Source organism: Crinia signifera, chromosome 9 (genome assembly GCF_055691185.1).
Source record: "Crinia signifera chromosome 9, ASM5569118v1, whole genome shotgun sequence".
Lineage (NCBI taxonomy): Eukaryota > Metazoa > Chordata > Amphibia > Anura > Myobatrachidae > Crinia > Crinia signifera.
This window is the reverse complement of record NC_139225.1, coordinates 59,314,438-59,335,499: the sequence shown is the minus strand read 5'-3', so window position 1 is coordinate 59,335,499 and position 21,062 is coordinate 59,314,438.

Here is a 21,062-nt window from a genome sequence, read left to right as displayed (position 1 = left end):
TAGCATCTGTGCTACTCGCTTCATGTGTGTGACGTTAGTGAAAAAATAAAGAATGTCTCAACTAAGTGAGTGGGTAGAAGTTTGGGAATTGTACTATTAAGTGTGTGATGTCAGTGTACCCACCTGCTGGCTGCAATATATGCTACTAGTCACATGATCATCCTATTTCAACAAGCAATCCAAAAATGATTTCATGATTATTATACAGTACATGATTATACACAGTACTATGCCTCTTATACACTGTTGTTTTGACTGATTATATTTGAGTTTGTTTTTTTGACAAAAAATTAAGATACTACGCATGATGCGTAGTACTTGTTGTCAGCATATTTTTAGTTCCTTATATACTAAATGCACTTGAGAGTTAAGAAGTAGCATCTGTGCTACTCGCGTCATGTGTGTGTGACGTCAGTGAAAAAATAAAGAATGTCTCAACTAAGTGATTGGGTAGAAGTTTGGGAATTGTACTATTAAGTGTGTGATGTCAGTGTACCCACCTGCTAATTGCAATATATATGCTACTAGTCACATGATCATCTGATTTCAAGAAGCAATCCAAAAATGATTTCATGATTATTATACAGTACATGATTATACACAGTACTATGCCTCTTATACACTGTTGTTTCAACTGATTATATTTTAGTTTGTTTTTTGTTGACAAAAAATTAAGATACTACGCATGATGCGTAGTACTTGTTGTCAGCATATTATTAGTTTCTTATATACTAAATGCACTTGAGAGTTAAGAAGTAGCATCTGTGCTACTCGCGTCATGTGTGTGTGACGTCAGTGAAAAAATAAAGAATGTCTCAACTAAGTGATTGGGTAGAAGTTTGGGAATTGTACTATTAAGTGTGTGATGTCAGTGTACCCACCTGCTGGCTGCAATATATGCTACTAGTCACATGATCATCCTATTTCAACAAGCAATCCAAAAATGATTTCATGATTATTATACAGTACATGATTATACACAGTACTATGCCTCTTATACACTGTTGTTTTGACTGATTATATTTTAGTTTGTTTTTTTTTGACAAAAAATTAAGATACTACGCATGATGCGTAGTACTTGTTGTCAGCATATTATTAGTTTCTTATTTACTAAATGCACTTGAGAGTTAAGAAGTAGCATCTGTGCTACTCGCGTCATGTGTGTGTGACGTCAGTGAAAAAATAAAGAATGTCTCAACTAAGTGAGTGGGTAGAAGTTTGGGAATTGTACTATTAAGTGTGTGATGTCAGTGTACCCACCTGCTAAGTGCAATATATATGCTACTAGTCACATGATCATCCGATTTCGAGAAGCAATCCAAAAATGATTTCATGATTATTATACAGTACATGATTATACACAGTACTATGCCTCTTATACACTGTTGTTTCGACTGATTATATTTTAGTTTGTTTTTTGTTGACAAAAAATTAAGATACTACGCATGATGCGTAGTACTTGTTGTCAGCATATTATTAGTTTCTTATATACTAAATGCACTTGAGAGTTAAGAAGTAGCATCTGTGCTACTCGCTTCATTTGTGTGACGTCCGTGAAAAAATAAAGAATGTCTCAACTAAGTGAGTGGGTAGAAGTTTGGGAATTGTACTATTAAGTGTGTGATGTCAGTGTACCCACCTGCTGGCTGCAATATATGCTACTAGTCACATGATCATCCCATTTCAACAAGCAATCCAAAAATGATTTCATGATTATTATACAGTACATGATTGTACACAGTATTATGCCTCTTATACACTGTTGTTTCGACTGATTATATTTTAGTTTGTTTTTTTTGACAAAAAATTAAGATACTACACATAATGTGTAGTACTTGTTGTCAGCATATTATTAGTTTCTTATATACTAAATGCACTTGAGAGTTAAGAAGTAGCATCTGTGCTACTCGCTTCATGTGTGTGACGTCAGTGAAAAAATAAAGAATGTCTCAACTAAGTGAGTGGGTAGAAGTTTGGGAATTGTACTATTAAGTGTATGATGTCAGTGTACCCACCTGCTAAGTGCGATATTTATGCTACTAGTCACATGATCATCCTATTTGAACAAGCAATCCAAAAATGATTTCATGATTATTATACAGTACATGATTATACACAGTACTATGCCTCTTATACACTGTTGTTTCGACTGATTATATTTGAGTTTGTTTTTTTTGACAAAAAATTAAGATACTACGCATGTTGCGTAGTACTTGTTGTCAGCATATTTTTAGTTCCTTATATAGTAAATGCACTTGAGTGTTGAGAAGTAGCATCTGTGCTACTCGCTTCATGTGTGTGACGTCAGTGAAAAAATAAAGAATGTCTCAACTAAGTGAGTGGGTAGAAGTTTGGGAATTGTACTATTAAGTGTATGATGTCAGTGTACCCACCTGCTAAGTGCAATATATATGCTACTAGTCACATGATCATCCCATTTCAAGAAGCAATCCAAAAATGATTTCATGATTATTATACAGTACATGATTGTACACAGTATTATGCCTCTTATACACTGTTGTTTCGACTGATTATATTTTAGTTTGTTTTTTTTTTGACAAAAAATTAAGATACTACACATGATGTGTAGTACTTGTTGTCAGCATATTATTAGTTTCTTATATACTAAATGCACTGGAGAGTTAAGAAGTAGCATCTGTGCTACTCGCGTCATGTGTGTGACGTCAGTGAAAAAATAAAGAATGTCTCAACTAAGTGAGTGGGTAGAAGTTTGGGAATTGTACTATTAAGTGTGTGATGTCAGTGTACCCACCTGCTGGCTGCAATATATCCTACTAGTCACATGATCATCCGATTTCAAGAAGCAATCCAAAAATGATTTCATGATTATTATACAGTACATGATTGTACACAGTATTATGCCTCTTATACACTTTTGTTTCGACTGATTATATTTTAGTTTGGTTTTTTTGACAAAAAATTAAGATACTACACATAATGTGTAGTACTTGTTGTCAGCATATTATTAGTTTCTTATATACTAAATGCACTTGAGAGTTAAGAAGTCGCATCTGTGCTACTCGCTTCATGTGTGTGACGTCAGTGAAAAAATAAAGAATGTCTCAACTAAGTGAGTGGGTAGAAGTTTGGGAATTGTACTATTAAGTGTATGATGTCAGTGTACCCACCTGCTAAGTGCGATATTTATGCTACTAGTCACATGATCATCCTATTTGAACAAGCAATCCAAAAATGATTTCATGATTATTATACAGTACATGATTATACACAGTACTATGCCTCTTATACACTGTTGTTTCGACTGATTATATTTGAGTTTGTTTTTTTTGACAAAAAATTAAGATACTACGCATGTTGCGTAGTACTCGTTGTCAGCATATTATTAGTTTCTTATATACTAAATGCACTTGAGAGTTAAGAAGTAGCATCTGTGCTACTCGCGTCATGTGTGTGACGTCAGTGAAAAAATAAAGAATGTCTCAACTAAGTGAGTGGGTAGAAGTTTGGGAATTGTACTATTAAGTGTGTGATGTCAGTGTACCCACCTGCTGGCTGCAATATATATGCTACTAGTCACATGATCATCCGATTTCGAGAAGCAATCCAAAAATGATTTCATGATTATTATACAGTACATGATTATACACAGTACTATGCCTCTTATACACTGTTGTTTCGACTGATTATATTTTAGTTTGTTTTTTGTTGACAAAAAATTAAGATACTACGCATGATGCGTAGTACTTGTTGTCAGCATATTATTAGTTTCTTATATACTAAATGCACTTGAGAGTTAAGAAGTAGCATCTGTGCTACTCGCTTCATGTGTGTGACGTCCGTGAAAAAATAAAGAATGTCTCAACTAAGTGAGTGGGTAGAAGTTTGGGAATTGTACTATTAAGTGTGTGATGTCAGTGTACCCACCTGCTGGCTGCAATATATGCTACTAGTCACATGATCATCCCATTTCAACAAGCAATCCAAAAATGATTTCATGATTATTATACAGTACATGATTGTACACAGTATTATGCCTCTTATACACTGTTGTTTCGACTGATTATATTTTAGTTTGTTTTTTTTGACAAAAAATTAAGATACTACACATAATGTGTAGTACTTGTTGTCAGCATATTATTAGTTTCTTATATACTAAATGCACTTGAGAGTTAAGAAGTAGCATCTGTGCTACTCGCTTCATGTGTGTGACGTCAGTGAAAAAATAAAGAATGTCTCAACTAAGTGAGTGGGTAGAAGTTTGGGTATTGTACTATTAAGTGTGTTATGTCAGTGTACCCACCTGCTAAGTGCAATATATATGCTACTAGTCACATGATCATCCGATTTCAAGAAGCAATCCAAAAATGATTTCATGATTATTATACAGTACATGATTATACACAGTACTATGCCTCTTATACACTGTTGTTTCGACTGATTATATTTTAGTTTGTTTTTGTTGACAAAAAATTAAGATACTACGCATGATGCGTAGTACTTGTTGTCAGCATATTATTAGTTTCTTATATACTAAATGCACTTGAGAGTTAAGAAGTAGCATCTGTGCTACTCGCTTCATGTGTGTGACGTCCGTGAAAAAATAAAGAATGTCTCAACTAAGTGAGTGGGTAGAAGTTTGGGAATTGTACTATTAAGTGTGTGATGTCAGTGTACCCACCTGCTGGCTGCAATATATGCTACTAGTCACATGATCATCCCATTTCAACAAGCAATCCAAAAATGATTTCATGATTATTATACAGTACATGATTGTACACAGTATTATGCCTCTTATACACTGTTGTTTCGACTGATTATATTTTAGTTTGGTTTTTTTGACAAAAAATTAAGATACTACACATAATGTGTAGTACTTGTTGTCAGCATATTATTAGTTTCTTATATACTAAATGCACTTGAGAGTTAAGAAGTAGCATCTGTGCTACTCGCTTCATGTGTGTGACGTCAGTGAAAAAATAAAGAATGTCTCAACTAAGTGAGTGGGTAGAAGTTTGGGAATTGTACTATTAAGTGTATGATGTCAGTGTACCCACCTGCTAAGTGCGATATTTATGCTACTAGTCACATGATCATCCTATTTGAACAAGCAATCCAAAAATGATTTCATGATTATTATACAGTACATGATTATACACAGTACTATGCCTCTTATACACTGTTGTTTCGACTGATTATATTTGAGTTTGTTTTTTTTGACAAAAAATTAAGATACTACGCATGTTGCGTAGTACTCGTTGTCAGCATATTATTAGTTTCTTATATACTAAATGCACTTGAGAGTTAAGAAGTAGCATCTGTGCTACTCGCGTCATGTGTGTGACGTCAGTGAAAAAATAAAGAATGTCTCAACTAAGTGAGTGGGTAGAAGTTTGGGAATTGTACTATTAAGTGTGTGATGTCAGTGTACCCACCTGCTGGCTGCAATATATATGCTACTAGTCACATGATCATCCGATTTCGAGAAGCAATCCAAAAATGATTTCATGATTATTATACAGTACATGATTATACACAGTACTATGCCTCTTATACACTGTTGTTTCGACTGATTATATTTTAGTTTGTTTTTTTTTTGACAAAAAATTAAGATACTACGCATGATGCATAGTACTTGTTGTCAGCATATTATTAGTTTCTTATATACTAAATGCACTTGAGAGTTAAGAAGTAGCATCTGTGCTACTCGCTTCATGTGTGTGACGTCCGTGAAAAAATAAAGAATGTCTCAACTAAGTGAGTGGGTAGAAGTTTGGGAATTGTACTATTAAGTGTGTGATGTCAGTGTACCCACCTGCTGGCTGCAATATATGCTACTAGTCACATGATCATCCCATTTCAACAAGCAATCCAAAAATGATTTCATGATTATTATACAGTACATGATTGTACACAGTATTATGCCTCTTATACACTGTTGTTTCGACTGATTATATTTTAGTTTGTTTTTTTTGACAAAAAATTAAGATACTACACATAATGTGTAGTACTTGTTGTCAGCATATTATTAGTTTCTTATATACTAAATGCACTTGAGAGTTAAGAAGTAGCATCTGTGCTACTCGCTTCATGTGTGTGACGTCAGTGAAAAAATAAAGAATGTCTCAACTAAGTGAGTGGGTAGAAGTTTGGGTATTGTACTATTAAGTGTGTGATGTCAGTGTACCCACCTGCTAAGTGCAATATATATGCTACTAGTCACATGATCATCCGATTTCAAGAAGCAATCCAAAAATGATTTCATGATTATTATACAGTACATGATTATACACAGTACTATGCCTCTTATACACTGTTGTTTCGACTGATTATATTTTAGTTTGTTTTTGTTGACAAAAAATTAAGATACTACGCATGATGCGTAGTACTTGTTGTCAGCATATTATTAGTTTCTTATATACTAAATGCACTTGAGAGTTAAGAAGTAGCATCTGTGCTACTCGCTTCATGTGTGTGACGTCAGTGAAAAAATAAAGAATGTCTCAACTAAGTGAGTGGATAGAAGTTTGGGAATTGTACTATTAAGTGTGTGATGTCAGTGTACCCACCTGCTGGCTGCAATATATGCTACTAGTCACATGATCATCCCATTTCAACAAGCAATCCAAAAATGATTTCATGATTATTATACAGTACATGATTGTACACAGTATTATGCCTCTTATACACTGTTGTTTCGACTGATTATATTTTAGTTTGTTTTTTTTGACAAAAAATTAAGATACTACACATAATGTGTAGTACTTGTTGTCAGCATATTATTAGTTTCTTATATACTAAATGCACTTGAGAGTTAAGAAGTAGCATCTGTGCTACTCGCTTCATGTGTGTGACGTCAGTGAAAAAATAAAGAATGTCTCAACTAAGTGAGTGGGTAGAAGTTTGGGAATTGTACTATTAAGTGTATGATGTCAGTGTACCCACCTGCTAAGTGCGATATTTATGCTACTAGTCACATGATCATCCTATTTGAACAAGCAATCCAAAAATGATTTCATGATTATTATACAGTACATGATTATACACAGTACTATGCCTCTTATACACTGTTGTTTCGACTGATTATATTTGAGTTTGTTTTTTTTGACAAAAAATTAAGATACTACGCATGTTGCGTAGTACTTGTTGTCAGCATATTTTTAGTTCCTTATATAGTAAATGCACTTGAGTGTTGAGAAGTAGCATCTGTGCTACTCGCTTCATGTGTGTGACGTCAGTGAAAAAATAAAGAATGTCTCAACTAAGTGAGTGGGTAGAAGTTTGGGAATTGTACTATTAAGTGTATGATGTCAGTGTACCCACCTGCTAAGTGCAATATATATGCTACTAGTCACATGATCATCCCATTTCAAGAAGCAATCCAAAAATGATTTCATGATTATTATACAGTACATGATTGTACACAGTACTATGCCTCTTATACACTGTTGTTTCGACTGATTATATTTTAGTTTGTTTTTTTTTTGACAAAAAATTAAGATACTACACATGATGTGTAGTACTTGTTGTCAGCATATTATTAGTTTCTTATATACTAAATGCACTTGAGAGTTAAGAAGTAGCATCTGTGCTACTCGCGTCATGTGTGTGACGTCAGTGAAAAAATAAAGAATGTCTCAACTAAGTGAGTGGGTAGAAGTTTGGGAATTGTACTATTAAGTGTGTGATGTCAGTGTACCCACCTGCTGGCTGCAATATATCCTACTAGTCACATGATCATCCGATTTCAAGAAGCAATCCAAAAATGATTTCATGATTATTATACAGTACATGATTGTACACAGTATTATGCCTCTTATACACTTTTGTTTCGACTGATTATATTTTAGTTTGGTTTTTTTGACAAAAAATTAAGATACTACACATAATGTGTAGTACTTGTTGTCAGCATATTATTAGTTTCTTATATACTAAATGCACTTGAGAGTTAAGAAGTCGCATCTGTGCTACTCGCTTCATGTGTGTGACGTCAGTGAAAAAATAAAGAATGTCTCAACTAAGTGAGTGGGTAGAAGTTTGGGAATTGTACTATTAAGTGTATGATGTCAGTGTACCCACCTGCTAAGTGCGATATTTATGCTACTAGTCACATGATCATCCTATTTGAACAAGCAATCCAAAAATGATTTCATGATTATTATACAGTACATGATTATACACAGTACTATGCCTCTTATACACTGTTGTTTCGACTGATTATATTTGAGTTTGTTTTTTTTGACAAAAAATTAAGATACTACGCATGTTGCGTAGTACTCGTTGTCAGCATATTATTAGTTTCTTATATACTAAATGCACTTGAGAGTTAAGAAGTAGCATCTGTGCTACTCGCGTCATGTGTGTGACGTCAGTGAAAAAATAAAGAATGTCTCAACTAAGTGAGTGGGTAGAAGTTTGGGAATTGTACTATTAAGTGTGTGATGTCAGTGTACCCACCTGCTGGCTGCAATATATATGCTACTAGTCACATGATCATCCGATTTCGAGAAGCAATCCAAAAATGATTTCATGATTATTATACAGTACATGATTATACACAGTACTATGCCTCTTATACACTGTTGTTTCGACTGATTATATTTTAGTTTGTTTTTTGTTGACAAAAAATTAAGATACTACGCATGATGCGTAGTACTTGTTGTCAGCATATTATTAGTTTCTTATATACTAAATGCACTTGAGAGTTAAGAAGTAGCATCTGTGCTACTCGCTTCATGTGTGTGACGTCCGTGAAAAAATAAAGAATGTCTCAACTAAGTGAGTGGGTAGAAGTTTGGGAATTGTACTATTAAGTGTGTGATGTCAGTGTACCCACCTGCTGGCTGCAATATATGCTACTAGTCACATGATCATCCCATTTCAACAAGCAATCCAAAAATGATTTCATGATTATTATACAGTACATGATTGTACACAGTATTATGCCTCTTATACACTGTTGTTTCGACTGATTATATTTTAGTTTGTTTTTTTTGACAAAAAATTAAGATACTACACATAATGTGTAGTACTTGTTGTCAGCATATTATTAGTTTCTTATATACTAAATGCACTTGAGAGTTAAGAAGTAGCATCTGTGCTACTCGCTTCATGTGTGTGACGTCAGTGAAAAAATAAAGAATGTCTCAACTAAGTGAGTGGGTAGAAGTTTGGGTATTGTACTATTAAGTGTGTGATGTCAGTGTACCCACCTGCTAAGTGCAATATATATGCTACTAGTCACATGATCATCCGATTTCAAGAAGCAATCCAAAAATGATTTCATGATTATTATACAGTACATGATTATACACAGTACTATGCCTCTTATACACTGTTGTTTCGACTGATTATATTTTAGTTTGTTTTTGTTGACAAAAAATTAAGATACTACGCATGATGCGTAGTACTTGTTGTCAGCATATTATTAGTTTCTTATATACTAAATGCACTTGAGAGTTAAGAAGTAGCATCTGTGCTACTCGCTTCATGTGTGTGACGTCCGTGAAAAAATAAAGAATGTCTCAACTAAGTGAGTGGGTAGAAGTTTGGGAATTGTACTATTAAGTGTGTGATGTCAGTGTACCCACCTGCTGGCTGCAATATATGCTACTAGTCACATGATCATCCCATTTCAACAAGCAATCCAAAAATGATTTCATGATTATTATACAGTACATGATTGTACACAGTATTATGCCTCTTATACACTGTTGTTTCGACTGATTATATTTTAGTTTGTTTTTTTTGACAAAAAATTAAGATACTACACATAATGTGTAGTACTTGTTGTCAGCATATTATTAGTTTCTTATATACTAAATGCACTTGAGAGTTAAGAAGTAGCATCTGTGCTACTCGCTTCATGTGTGTGACGTCAGTGAAAAAATAAAGAATGTCTCAACTAAGTGAGTGGGTAGAAGTTTGGGAATTGTACTATTAAGTGTATGATGTCAGTGTACCCACCTGCTAAGTGCGATATTTATGCTACTAGTCACATGATCATCCTATTTGAACAAGCAATCCAAAAATGATTTCATGATTATTATACAGTACATGATTATACACAGTACTATGCCTCTTATACACTGTTGTTTCGACTGATTATATTTGAGTTTGTTTTTTTTGACAAAAAATTAAGATACTACGCATGTTGCGTAGTACTCGTTGTCAGCATATTATTAGTTTCTTATATACTAAATGCACTTGAGAGTTAAGAAGTAGCATCTGTGCTACTCGCGTCATGTGTGTGACGTCAGTGAAAAAATAAAGAATGTCTCAACTAAGTGAGTGGGTAGAAGTTTGGGAATTGTACTATTAAGTGTGTGATGTCAGTGTACCCACCTGCTAAGTGCAATATATATGCTACTAGTCACATGATCATCCGATTTCGAGAAGCAATCCAAAAATGATTTCATGATTATTATACAGTACATGATTATACACAGTACTATGCCTCTTATACACTGTTGTTTCGACTGATTATATTTTAGTTTGTTTTTTGTTGACAAAAAATTAAGATACTACGCATGATGCGTAGTACTTGTTGTCAGCATATTATTAGTTTCTTATATACTAAATGCACTTGAGAGTTAAGAAGTAGCATCTGTGCTACTCGCTTCATTTGTGTGACGTCCGTGAAAAAATAAAGAATGTCTCAACTAAGTGAGTGGGTAGAAGTTTGGGAATTGTACTATTAAGTGTGTGATGTCAGTGTACCCACCTGCTGGCTGCAATATATGCTACTAGTCACATGATCATCCCATTTCAACAAGCAATCCAAAAATGATTTCATGATTATTATACAGTACATGATTGTACACAGTATTATGCCTCTTATACACTGTTGTTTCGACTGATTATATTTTAGTTTGTTTTTTTTGACAAAAAATTAAGATACTACACATAATGTGTAGTACTTGTTGTCAGCATATTATTAGTTTCTTATATACTAAATGCACTTGAGAGTTAAGAAGTAGCATCTGTGCTACTCGCTTCATGTGTGTGACGTCAGTGAAAAAATAAAGAATGTCTCAACTAAGTGAGTGGGTAGAAGTTTGGGAATTGTACTATTAAGTGTATGATGTCAGTGTACCCACCTGCTAAGTGCGATATTTATGCTACTAGTCACATGATCATCCTATTTGAACAAGCAATCCAAAAATGATTTCATGATTATTATACAGTACATGATTATACACAGTACTATGCCTCTTATACACTGTTGTTTCGACTGATTATATTTGAGTTTGTTTTTTTTGACAAAAAATTAAGATACTACGCATGTTGCGTAGTACTTGTTGTCAGCATATTTTTAGTTCCTTATATAGTAAATGCACTTGAGTGTTGAGAAGTAGCATCTGTGCTACTCGCTTCATGTGTGTGACGTCAGTGAAAAAATAAAGAATGTCTCAACTAAGTGAGTGGGTAGAAGTTTGGGAATTGTACTATTAAGTGTATGATGTCAGTGTACCCACCTGCTAAGTGCAATATATATGCTACTAGTCACATGATCATCCCATTTCAAGAAGCAATCCAAAAATGATTTCATGATTATTATACAGTACATGATTGTACACAGTATTATGCCTCTTATACACTGTTGTTTCGACTGATTATATTTTAGTTTGTTTTTTTTTTGACAAAAAATTAAGATACTACACATGATGTGTAGTACTTGTTGTCAGCATATTATTAGTTTCTTATATACTAAATGCACTTGAGAGTTAAGAAGTAGCATCTGTGCTACTCGCGTCATGTGTGTGACGTCAGTGAAAAAATAAAGAATGTCTCAACTAAGTGAGTGGGTAGAAGTTTGGGAATTGTACTATTAAGTGTGTGATGTCAGTGTACCCACCTGCTGGCTGCAATATATCCTACTAGTCACATGATCATCCGATTTCAAGAAGCAATCCAAAAATGATTTCATGATTATTATACAGTACATGATTGTACACAGTATTATGCCTCTTATACACTTTTGTTTCGACTGATTATATTTTAGTTTGTTTTTTTTGACAAAAAATTAAGATACTACACATAATGTGTAGTACTTGTTGTCAGCATATTATTAGTTTCTTATATACTAAATGCACTTGAGAGTTAAGAAGTCGCATCTGTGCTACTCGCTTCATGTGTGTGACGTCAGTGAAAAAATAAAGAATGTCTCAACTAAGTGAGTGGGTAGAAGTTTGGGAATTGTACTATTAAGTGTATGATGTCAGTGTACCCACCTGCTAAGTGCGATATTTATGCTACTAGTCACATGATCATCCTATTTGAACAAGCAATCCAAAAATGATTTCATGATTATTATACAGTACATGATTATACACAGTACTATGCCTCTTATACACTGTTGTTTCGACTGATTATATTTGAGTTTGTTTTTTTTGACAAAAAATTAAGATACTACGCATGTTGCGTAGTACTCGTTGTCAGCATATTATTAGTTTCTTATATACTAAATGCACTTGAGAGTTAAGAAGTAGCATCTGTGCTACTCGCGTCATGTGTGTGACGTCAGTGAAAAAATAAAGAATGTCTCAACTAAGTGAGTGGGTAGAAGTTTGGGAATTGTACTATTAAGTGTGTGATGTCAGTGTACCCACCTGCTGGCTGCAATATATATGCTACTAGTCACATGATCATCCGATTTCGAGAAGCAATCCAAAAATGATTTCATGATTATTATACAGTACATGATTATACACAGTACTATGCCTCTTATACACTGTTGTTTCGACTGATTATATTTTAGTTTGTTTTTTGTTGACAAAAAATTAAGATACTACGCATGATGCGTAGTACTTGTTGTCAGCATATTATTAGTTTCTTATATACTAAATGCACTTGAGAGTTAAGAAGTAGCATCTGTGCTACTCGCTTCATGTGTGTGACGTCCGTGAAAAAATAAAGAATGTCTCAACTAAGTGAGTGGGTAGAAGTTTGGGAATTGTACTATTAAGTGTGTGATGTCAGTGTACCCACCTGCTGGCTGCAATATATGCTACTAGTCACATGATCATCCCATTTCAACAAGCAATCCAAAAATGATTTCATGATTATTATACAGTACATGATTGTACACAGTATTATGCCTCTTATACACTGTTGTTTCGACTGATTATATTTTAGTTTGTTTTTTTTGACAAAAAATTAAGATACTACACATAATGTGTAGTACTTGTTGTCAGCATATTATTAGTTTCTTATATACTAAATGCACTTGAGAGTTAAGAAGTAGCATCTGTGCTACTCGCTTCATGTGTGTGACGTCAGTGAAAAAATAAAGAATGTCTCAACTAAGTGAGTGGGTAGAAGTTTGGGTATTGTACTATTAAGTGTGTTATGTCAGTGTACCCACCTGCTAAGTGCAATATATATGCTACTAGTCACATGATCATCCGATTTCAAGAAGCAATCCAAAAATGATTTCATGATTATTATACAGTACATGATTATACACAGTACTATGCCTCTTATACACTGTTGTTTCGACTGATTATATTTTAGTTTGTTTTTGTTGACAAAAAATTAAGATACTACGCATGATGCGTAGTACTTGTTGTCAGCATATTATTAGTTTCTTATATACTAAATGCACTTGAGAGTTAAGAAGTAGCATCTGTGCTACTCGCTTCATGTGTGTGACGTCCGTGAAAAAATAAAGAATGTCTCAACTAAGTGAGTGGGTAGAAGTTTGGGAATTGTACTATTAAGTGTGTGATGTCAGTGTACCCACCTGCTGGCTGCAATATATGCTACTAGTCACATGATCATCCCATTTCAACAAGCAATCCAAAAATGATTTCATGATTATTATACAGTACATGATTGTACACAGTATTATGCCTCTTATACACTGTTGTTTCGACTGATTATATTTTAGTTTGTTTTTTTTGACAAAAAATTAAGATACTACACATAATGTGTAGTACTTGTTGTCAGCATATTATTAGTTTCTTATATACTAAATGCACTTGAGAGTTAAGAAGTAGCATCTGTGCTACTCGCTTCATGTGTGTGACGTCAGTGAAAAAATAAAGAATGTCTCAACTAAGTGAGTGGGTAGAAGTTTGGGAATTGTACTATTAAGTGTATGATGTCAGTGTACCCACCTGCTAAGTGCGATATTTATGCTACTAGTCACATGATCATCCTATTTGAACAAGCAATCCAAAAATGATTTCATGATTATTATACAGTAGATGATTATACACAGTACTATGCCTCTTATACACTGTTGTTTCGACTGATTATATTTGAGTTTGTTTTTTTTTGACAAAAAATTAAGATACTACGCATGTTGCGTAGTACTCGTTGTCAGCATATTATTAGTTTCTTATATACTAAATGCACTTGAGAGTTAAGAAGTAGCATCTGTGCTACTCGCGTCATGTGTGTGACGTCAGTGAAAAAATAAAGAATGTCTCAACTAAGTGAGTGGGTAGAAGTTTGGGAATTGTACTATTAAGTGTGTGATGTCAGTGTACCCACCTGCTGGCTGCAATATATATGCTACTAGTCACATGATCATCCGATTTCGAGAAGCAATCCAAAAATGATTTCATGATTATTATACAGTACATGATTATACACAGTACTATGCCTCTTATACACTGTTGTTTCGACTGATTATATTTTAGTTTGTTTTTTTTTTGACAAAAAATTAAGATACTACGCATGATGCATAGTACTTGTTGTCAGCATATTATTAGTTTCTTATATACTAAATGCACTTGAGAGTTAAGAAGTAGCATCTGTGCTACTCGCTTCATGTGTGTGACGTCCGTGAAAAAATAAAGAATGTCTCAACTAAGTGAGTGGGTAGAAGTTTGGGAATTGTACTATTAAGTGTGTGATGTCAGTGTACCCACCTGCTGGCTGCAATATATGCTACTAGTCACATGATCATCCCATTTCAACAAGCAATCCAAAAATGATTTCATGATTATTATACAGTACATGATTGTACACAGTATTATGCCTCTTATACACTGTTGTTTCGACTGATTATATTTTAGTTTGTTTTTTTTGACAAAAAATTAAGATACTACACATAATGTGTAGTACTTGTTGTCAGCATATTATTAGTTTCTTATATACTAAATGCACTTGAGAGTTAAGAAGTAGCATCTGTGCTACTCGCTTCATGTGTGTGACGTCAGTGAAAAAATAAAGAATGTCTCAACTAAGTGAGTGGGTAGAAGTTTGGGTATTGTACTATTAAGTGTGTGATGTCAGTGTACCCACCTGCTAAGTGCAATATATATGCTACTAGTCACATGATCATCCGATTTCAAGAAGCAATCCAAAAATGATTTAATGATTATTATACAGTACATGATTATACACAGTACTATGCCTCTTATACACTGTTGTTTCGACTGATTATATTTTAGTTTGTTTTTGTTGACAAAAAAATAAGATACTACGCATGATGCGTAGTACTTGTTGTCAGCATATTATTAGTTTCTTATATACTAAATGCACTTGAGAGTTAAGAAGTAGCATCTGTGCTACTCGCTTCATGTGTGTGACGTCAGTGAAAAAATAAAGAATGTCTCAACTAAGTGAGTGGATAGAAGTTTGGGAATTGTACTATTAAGTGTGTGATGTCAGTGTACCCACCTGCTGGCTGCAATATATGCTACTAGTCACATGATCATCCCATTTCAACAAGCAATCCAAAAATGATTTCATGATTATTATACAGTACATGATTGTACACAGTATTATGCCTCTTATACACTGTTGTTTCGACTGATTATATTTTAGTTTGTTTTTTTTGACAAAAAATTAAGATACTACACATAATGTGTAGTACTTGTTGTCAGCATATTATTAGTTTCTTATATACTAAATGCACTTGAGAGTTAAGAAGTAGCATCTGTGCTACTCGCTTCATGTGTGTGACGTCAGTGAAAAAATAAAGAATGTCTCAACTAAGTGAGTGGGTAGAAGTTTGGGAATTGTACTATTAAGTGTATGATGTCAGTGTACCCACCTGCTAAGTGCGATATTTATGCTACTAGTCACATGATCATCCTATTTGAACAAGCAATCCAAAAATGATTTCATGATTATTATACAGTACATGATTATACACAGTACTATGCCTCTTATACACTGTTGTTTCGACTGATTATATTTGAGTTTGTTTTTTTTGACAAAAAATTAAGATACTACGCATGTTGCGTAGTACTTGTTGTCAGCATATTTTTAGTTCCTTATATAGTAAATGCACTTGAGTGTTGAGAAGTAGCATCTGTGCTACTCGCTTCATGTGTGTGACGTCAGTGAAAAAATAAAGAATGTCTCAACTAAGTGAGTGGGTAGAAGTTTGGGAATTGTACTATTAAGTGTATGATGTCAGTGTACCCACCTGCTAAGTGCAATATATATGCTACTAGTCACATGATCATCCCATTTCAAGAAGCAATCCAAAAATGATTTCATGATTATTATACAGTACATGATTGTACACAGTATTATGCCTCTTATACACTGTTGTTTCGACTGATTATATTTTAGTTTGTTTTTTTTTTGACAAAAAATTAAGATACTACACATGATGTGTAGTACTTGTTGTCAGCATATTATTAGTTTCTTATATACTAAATGCACTTGAGAGTTAAGAAGTAGCATCTGTGCTACTCGCGTCATGTGTGTGACGTCAGTGAAAAAATAAAGAATGTCTCAACTAAGTGAGTGGGTAGAAGTTTGGGAATTGTACTATTAAGTGTGTGATGTCAGTGTACCCACCTGCTGGCTGCAATATATCCTACTAGTCACATGATCATCCGATTTCAAGAAGCAATCCAAAAATGATTTCATGATTATTATACAGTACATGATTGTACACAGTATTATGCCTCTTATACACTTTTGTTTCGACTGATTATATTTTAGTTTGGTTTTTTTGACAAAAAATTAAGATACTACACATAATGTGTAGTACTTGTTGTCAGCATATTATTAGTTTCTTATATACTAAATGCACTTGAGAGTTAAGAAGTCGCATCTGTGCTACTCGCTTCATGTGTGTGACGTCAGTGAAAAAATAAAGAATGTCTCAACTAAGTGAGTGGGTAGAAGTTTGGGAATTGTACTATTAAGTGTATGATGTCAGTGTACCCACCTGCTAAGTGCGATATTTATGCTACTAGTCACATGATCATCCTATTTGAACAAGCAATCCAAAAATGATTTCATGATTATTATACAGTACATGATTATACACAGTACTATGCCTCTTATACACTGTTGTTTCGACTGATTATATTTGAGTTTGTTTTTTTTGACAAAAAATTAAGATACTACGCATGTTGCGTAGTACTCGTTGTCAGCATATTATTAGTTTCTTATATACTAAATGCACTTGAGAGTTAAGAAGTAGCATCTGTGCTACTCGCGTCATGTGTGTGACGTCAGTGAAAAAATAAAGAATGTCTCAACTAAGTGAGTGGGTAGAAGTTTGGGAATTGTACTATTAAGTGTGTGATGTCAGTGTACCCACCTGCTGGCTGCAATATATATGCTACTAGTCACATGATCATCCGATTTCGAGAAGCAATCCAAAAATGATTTCATGATTATTATACAGTACATGATTATACACAGTACTATGCCTCTTATACACTGTTGTTTCGACTGATTATATTTTAGTTTGTTTTTTGTTGACAAAAAATTAAGATACTACGCATGATGCGTAGTACTTGTTGTCAGCATATTATTAGTTTCTTATATACTAAATGCACTTGAGAGTTAAGAAGTAGCATCTGTGCTACTCGCTTCATGTGTGTGACGTCCGTGAAAAAATAAAGAATGTCTCAACTAAGTGAGTGGGTAGAAGTTTGGGAATTGTACTATTAAGTGTGTGATGTCAGTGTACCCACCTGCTGGCTGCAATATATGCTACTAGTCACATGATCATCCCATTTCAACAAGCAATCCAAAAATGATTTCATGATTATTATACAGTACATGATTGTACACAGTATTATGCCTCTTATACACTGTTGTTTCGACTGATTATATTTTAGTTTGTTTTTTTTGACAAAAAATTAAGATACTACACATAATGTGTAGTACTTGTTGTCAGCATATTATTAGTTTCTTATATACTAAATGCACTTGAGAGTTAAGAAGTAGCATCTGTGCTACTCGCTTCATGTGTGTGACGTCAGTGAAAAAATAAAGAATGTCTCAACTAAGTGAGTGGGTAGAAGTTTGGGTATTGTACTATTAAGTGTGTGATGTCAGTGTACCCACCTGCTAAGTGCAATATATATGCTACTAGTCACATGATCATCCGATTTCAAGAAGCAATCCAAAAATGATTTCATGATTATTATACAGTACATGATTATACACAGTACTATGCCTCTTATACACTGTTGTTTCGACTGATTATATTTTAGTTTGTTTTTGTTGACAAAAAATTAAGATACTACGCATGATGCGTAGTACTTGTTGTCAGCATATTATTAGTTTCTTATATACTAAATGCACTTGAGAGTTAAGAAGTAGCATCTGTGCTACTCGCTTCATGTGTGTGACGTCCGTGAAAAAATAAAGAATGTCTCAACTAAGTGAGTGGGTAGAAGTTTGGGAATTGTACTATTAAGTGTGTGATGTCAGTGTACCCACCTGCTGGCTGCAATATATGCTACTAGTCACATGATCATCCCATTTCAACAAGCAATCCAAAAATGATTTCATGATTATTATACAGTACATGATTGTACACAGTATTATGCCTCTTATACACTGTTGTTTCGACTGATTATATTTTAGTTTGTTTTTTTTGACAAAAAATTAAGATACTACACATAATGTGTAGTACTTGTTGTCAGCATATTATTAGTTTCTTATATACTAAATGCACTTGAGAGTTAAGAAGTAGCATCTGTGCTACTCGCTTCATGTGTGTGACGTCAGTGAAAAAATAAAGAATGTCTCAACTAAGTGAGTGGGTAGAAGTTTGGGAATTGTACTATTAAGTGTATGATGTCAGTGTACCCACCTGCTAAGTGCGATATTTATGCTACTAGTCACATGATCATCCTATTTGAACAAGCAATCCAAAAATGATTTCATGATTATTATACAGTACATGATTATACACAGTACTATGCCTCTTATACACTGTTGTTTCGACTGATTATATTTGAGTTTGTTTTTTTTGACAAAAAATTAAGATACTACGCATGTTGCGTAGTACTCGTTGTCAGCATATTATTAGTTTCTTATATACTAAATGCACTTGAGAGTTAAGAAGTAGCATCTGTGCTACTCGCGTCATGTGTGTGACGTCAGTGAAAAAATAAAGAATGTCTCAACTAAGTGAGTGGGTAGAAGTTTGGGAATTGTACTATTAAGTGTGTGATGTCAGTGTACCCACCTGCTGGCTGCAATATATATGCTACTAGTCACATGATCATCCGATTTCGAGAAGCAATCCAAAAATGATTTCATGATTATTATACAGTACATGATTATACACAGTACTATGCCTCTTATACACTGTTGTTTCGACTGATTATATTTTAGTTTGTTTTTTTTTTGACAAAAAATTAAGATACTACGCATGATGCATAGTACTTGTTGTCAGCATATTATTAGTTTCTTATATACTAAATGCACTTGAGAGTTAAGAAGTAGCATCTGTGCTACTCGCTTCATGTGTGTGACGTCCGTGAAAAAATAAAGAATGTCTCAACTAAGTGAGTGGGTAGAAGTTTGGGAATTGTACTATTAAGTGTGTGATGTCAGTGTACCCACCTGCTGGCTGCAATATATGCTACTAGTCACATGATCATCCCATTTCAACAAGCAATCCAAAAATGATTTCATGATTATTATACAGTACATGATTGTACACAGTATTATGCCTCTTATACACTGTTGTTTCGACTGATTATATTTTAGTTTGTTTTTTTTGACAAAAAATTAAGATACTACACATAATGTGTAGTACTTGTTGTCAGCATATTATTAGTTTCTTATATACTAAATGCACTTGAGAGTTAAGAAGTAGCATCTGTGCTACTCGCTTCATGTGTGTGACGTCAGTGAAAAAATAAAGAATGTCTCAACTAAGTGAGTGGGTAGAAGTTTGGGTATTGTACTATTAAGTGTGTGATGTCAGTGTACCCACCTGCTAAGTGCAATATATATGCTACTAGTCACATGATCATCCGATTTCGAGAAGCAATCCAAAAATGATTTCATGATTATTATACAGTACATGATTATACACAGTACTATGCCTCTTATACACTGTTGTTTCGACTGATTATATTTTAGTTTGTTTTTTGTTGACAAAAAATTAAGATACTACGCATGATGCGTAGTACTTGTTGTCAGCATATTATTAGTTTCTTATATACTAAATGCACTTGAGAGTTAAGAAGTAGCATCTGTGCTACTCGCTTCATGTGTGTGACGTCCGTGAAAAAATAAAGAATGTCTCAACTAAGTGAGTGGGTAGAAGTTTGGGAATTGTACTATTAAGTGTGTGATGTCAGTGTACCCACCTGCTGGCTGCAATATATGCTACTAGTCACATGATCATCCCATTTCAACAAGCAATCCAAAAATGATTTCATGATTATTATACAGTACATGATTGTACACAGTATTATGCCTCTTATACACTGTTGTTTCGACTGATTATATTTTAGTTTGTTTTTTTTGACAAAAAATTAAGATACTACACATAATGTGTAGTACTTGTTGTCAGCATATTATTAGTTTCTTATATACTAAATGCACTTGAGAGTTAAGAAGTAGCATCTGTGCTACTCGCTTCATGTGTGTGACGTCAGTGAAAAAATAAAGAATGTCTCAACTAAGTGAGTGGGTAGAAGTTTGGGTATTGTACTATTAAGTGTGTGATGTCAGTGTACCCACCTGCTAAGTGCAATATATATGCTACTAGTCACATGATCATCCGATTTCAAGAAGCAATCCAAAAATGATTTCATGATTATTATACAGTACATGATTATACACAGTACTATGCCTCTTATATACTGTTGTTTCGACTGATTATATTTGAGGTTTTTTTTTTGACA